This window comes from Electrona antarctica (genome assembly GCF_951216825.1).
Source record: "Electrona antarctica genome assembly, chromosome: 20".
NCBI lineage: Eukaryota > Metazoa > Chordata > Actinopteri > Myctophiformes > Myctophidae > Electrona > Electrona antarctica.
The window spans coordinates 40,120,115-40,125,277 of record NC_136801.1 but is presented as its reverse complement, the minus strand read 5'-3'; the positions used below and the strand labels follow the sequence as shown (position 1 = coordinate 40,125,277).

Genomic DNA, 5,163 nt, shown 5'->3' with positions numbered 1-5,163 from the left:
TTAGGTTACTAGCCTACTGTTAAAATTACTACATTGCTATAGACTGTAAAAATGTGCAATTGTGAATTTGGCATGTGAAGATGAAATGATGAAGTTTAATCTCCAATATCAAAAACATGATTTCATTCACATTATGGCTAAACTTTTTTTTATAATTTTAAATGACAATGATATTGCACAGTGAAGAACTTGATCAATAACTTTGGAAATTAACTGCTGACATATCTGGGTTTGCGTTTTTTTGGCAAAGAAAAGCACATTGAAACTTGTGTCAATGAACATATCTCTGATGATGGCCCATCATCATCTAGGTGTCTTTGGTTGTGAGCCTTTCACATTGAAATGGAGCCTGACTGCAGTTAACTGGAGGAGAGCTGTGAGGAGGGTTTTCACCACTCCAAGACAAAGGGGAGGTGTTACTACTTTCAGGCTGCGACCTTTTGAGAATACATTGGAGTAGGATCCTAACTAAGTTACTGCACATGCAGCATCATGCGAGATAATACACCTTATAATCGTATGCATTTGTTGGCTATTTATTTTCACATATAGTCATTATTTTAATTAGTAACAAGACTATTTAAATGTCATTCCACCTACAATAGTTTGTTCAGTGGTGGAATAAGTAAATGGTGTGACTCCACAAAAATACCCCAAGTTACACAAGTAATTCGGTAACACTTTACTTTAAGGGACAAATTCATACACGTAATTAAGCCTTAATTAAGCCTATATTAAGGCTTAGGTGATGCATTAGTTATCATGAACTATCATTAAATCATCATTAATTACTTGTCTTCTTCAATCAATTCATGCTTAAGTAAGTGTCTATAACAGAATAATTGTGAACGTTTGTGAAAATTGTGGAATAATCTTGAAAAATAAATCCACAGTTAAATCAAACCAATTGTCTTGACATTCAATATTTTAGATACACTTATCTATACAAAACATGAACAATATATGTCCATACAGTTTGGTATGTCCTACTGTTATGACTACATTGCTATAGAAAATTGTGAATTTGGCATGTGAAGATGAAAGAATGAAGAAGTTTAATGTCCAATAATCAAAAACATTATTTCATTCACATAGGGCTAAACCTTTTTATAATTTTAAATTACAATTATATTGCACAGTGAAGAACTTGCTCAATAACTTTGGAAATTAACTGCTGACATCTCTGGGTTTGCGTTTTTTTGCAAAGAAAGCACTTGTGTCAATGAACATATCTCTGATGATGGCCCATCATCATCTAGGTGTCTTTGGTTATGAGCCTTTCACATTGAAATGGAGCCTGACTGCAGTTAACTGGAGGAGAGCTGTGAGGAGGGTTTTCACCACTCCAAGACAAAGGGGAGGTGTTACTATACTTTCAGTACTCTTCTTTAAAGTGACCTTTTGATCCTAACTAAGTTACTGCACAGTATCATGCCAGACAATACACCATATAATCTTATGCATTTGTTGGCTATTTATTTTCACATAAAGTAATTATTTTAATTAGTAACAAGACTGTTTAAATATCATTCCACCTACCCTGTGGTTTGTGACTCCACAAAAACACCCAAGTGATTTGATTAAAACGCTGATGAGACTTACATTGTGATTTTGTCTTTATTTTAATACATATATTGTATATATGGTGTGTAGGCTAGGAGTCCAGTTTCTTCATGACAATTCCAGTCAGTAACATGACATATAATATAGTAGATCATAACAACACCAATGTACCTCTAACACACATGTTAGAGTTACATTATAGGCATTGTTACTATTGCTGCTTTTGTTTTGTTTGTTTGTTTATGTTTAATAAAGGATCCCCATTAGAGACACATGCATAAGCCTCTAGTCTTCCTGGGGTCCTGGATAAAGCAAATACAATACAGATGTACAACTATGAATACAAATTAAAATAAAATAAAAAAACAGAATAATAAAACACAAAATGAATACAAAACAAATTCACATTATAAAATCAAATCTAGCCGTAAACAAATACACAAATCACAGTTTCTCAGTCCTTGGTCTAATCTTAAATGCTTACCATACTTTTTATTGTGTAACCACTTTGGATCCATTGAGTGAGTATATCTTTGTGGAGGAGGGGGGGGTGGAGGACAGTATGTTAGTGTGACAGTGTGACCCCACCCTGTCACTGTCTGTTTGCTTTTACATGCCTTTCAGTAGCGTGCACTGTTTAGGTAGGGTATGGACAAACACAACTACAAGCAAACAGCTCTCACCACAGTTTCACCACAATTTCTAAAACAGTTACTAAAGGGTCCTGTCACTTTAAATAGGGGACAGCACTGTTGGGCCAAACCAACTCCTGTCTGGAGGTAGGGAGGATTGCTTGTCGCCGAGGGACATTGCAGTCTAAAATGACGTTGGAAGACTTGGGAGAACTAAGGACTTTGTGAACTAGAAGAGCTACAAGCTCATTTAAATATGAATGTGTGTATATAACTGCCGTTTTGAGCTATACTGTAACATGTAACATGCTGTAGATCATGTTAACCCCTTGTAATTTGGTCCTGTGTTGTGGGAGGAGCCAGGGGGGGTATATAGCTCTGGGAGATGGCAGTGTCAGTCAGTCTGGCCTGCTGTCTGATGCTGCCTGGAGCTGAGGAACTGTCTCTCTGAGGAGGTGATGTGTTTATTATTTGTTACCATGGTTGAAAGGATCTAGATCTGTTGATTTATTATGTCTATATATTATAATATATAGATTATGTAGTATGTTATATATATATATATATATATATATATATATATATATATATATATTATGTTTTGCTTTACATTAGAAAGGCCTGATTTATAATTACTTATATTATATAATAATGGTTTATTTAAAATGATTTTGATTTGCATTATTGTATATAATATAAAGTACTTGATTTTGAATATACCTTATTTTCTATTTTCAGACATTTGGTCTCCTCTGTATTTTTTGCCACTTTGGAAAATAAAACCACTGTTAAAAACTCTGCCCAACTGCGTTGCCTCGCCATTCCTGGTGTACGTATTACCCCGCCTGAGACAGGGGTGTGACAGTTAGACTGTGATTGGTGGAGAGATGGTTCTATTGTTCTCTTAGTCAATCATTCAAAGCAGTTAGTGGCTTTCTGGTATAAGAAGACTTGGTCTGTGTCATTTCTCCACAACTCCTCCAGGATCATTTCTGGTCACATCTGACTGTGGACTGCAGACTTCAGGTGAAGATGAACTCTCTCAAACCCACCAGGGACATTTCTGTTGAACAGGAGGAACCCAAAGACCATGGTATGTTAAACAACCTCCCTTTTCACTCCTACTGTTTTTATTCCATCAATATTCTCAATAGTAATTGTATTATGATCTTATTAGTAGATTTGTTGTAGATCATTTTTGTGTGTTTTTTTACTTAAGGATTAAGTAATCACTTAATCCCTATATTTTAGTCATGCCATGTTGTTAAGGCCATTTTAAGGTACACGGCAGGGATTTGTTGCACAACGATTACTTTTTTAGTCTACCTATCAATGTATCAACAATCTTTATTTTGTATTTGTTTCCAATCGAATCCAGTGTCGCATCATCAGTCTGACTGCCCTGACCTACCAGAGGTGACACCATTGCTGTGATCAGTGTGGAAAACACTTCCCTAACATGTCCAGCCTTAAAAGCCACCAGAGAATTCACACTGGTGAGGAACCCTATGGATGTGATCAATGTGGACAACACTTCTCTACAATAGGGAACCTTAAAACACACCAGAGAATCCACACTGGAGAGAAACCATATGGATGTGATCAGTGTGGACAACACTTCTCTCAATTGAACAACCTTAAAAAACACCAGAAAATTCACACTGGAGAAAAACCCTATGGATGTGATCAGTGTGGACAACACTTCTCTGAAATGTCCAGCCTTAAAAAACACCAGAGAATTCATACTGGAGAGAAACCCTATGGATGTGATCATTGTGGACAGCACTTCTCTCAAATATCCAGCCTTAAAACACACCAGAGAATTCATACTGGAGAGAAACCCTATGGCTGTGATCATTGTGGACAGCACTTCTCTCAAATATCCAGCCTTAAAACACACCAGAGAATTCACACTGGAGAGAAACCCTATGGATGTGATCATTGTGGACAGCACTTCTCTCAAATGTCCAGCCTTAAAACACACCAGAGAATTCATACTGGAGAGAAACCCTATGTATGTGATCATTGTGGACAACACTTCACTCAATTGGCCCACCTTAAAAAACACCAGAGAATTCACACTGGAGAGAAACCCTAGTGTTTACATTATGACAAGAGCTTAGCACATCCACGTAAAGTGTTGTATGATCTTTTTCATTTTTTTTAATTACACGTAAACTTGTATATACTACTGTTTAAATTACCTGTTCTTTTTTTGGGGTATTTCTTATTCACTTGGTCTTTCAGAGAAATTGTTAAAACCGAAAAGTATAGTGGTGACTTTGTGTTGGAGTCTGTTAGAGCCTCTTTTTTCACCCATTGCATCAATCTATCTACATTATTTAATGATTTATTTCTGCTTCATTACATCTGACGCTACATGTTTCATTATTATGATACTGCTGTTATACTGTATACTGAACATGTCACACCAACATTATGCTGCAGATAGAAATAAAAGTCTCAATATTCAACTTCATTCTCAATCGTATCCTTTGTTTTACTGTCATTTGACCTGCAGAGTTTCTGTAAATTAGATTTAGATTAACTTTGTTCACACTTGTTCAGACACACATTTTATTTTTAGGCCATGCTTGGATGAACAATCCTGTTCAAATTCAGTTTCTACGAGAACATGGGTCCCATTTCATAATGTGCTCCATGTTCTTGTAGAAACTGAACATGAAGGTCTATGATTGGATTGATTGCAAGTTTGCAACAGGATTACACTAAACATTTGGGCTCATATGGTTTTCATTAAGCTCTATTCTACCCATATTCACTTCCCCATAATGTCCAAAATACACCAGATAATTCACATTCAGAGAGAAATTCATTGCAATGTGTGTGGAGAAGCTTTTAGTCCATCAAAATGATTTAGAATTTCACAAGGTTGCATACACTGGATTTAAACTGTTCCCTTGTGGGAGAGTAGGCTATTACATCCATTGTTTCAAATGGTGTATTG

The 5,163-nt window shown here is 36.0% G+C and overlaps 1 long non-coding RNA gene across 1 annotated transcript; it reads left to right on the top strand.

Moving 5' to 3' along the window:
* Positions 1-2,614: 2,614 nt before the first annotated feature.
* On the top strand, positions 2,615-4,653 carry LOC306912695. The gene is made up of 3 exons (XR_013788429.1): positions 2,615-2,650; positions 3,180-3,288; positions 3,574-4,653. It is a non-coding gene; the product is annotated as an uncharacterized lncRNA (long non-coding RNA).
* The last annotated feature ends 510 nt before the right edge of the window (positions 4,654-5,163 follow it).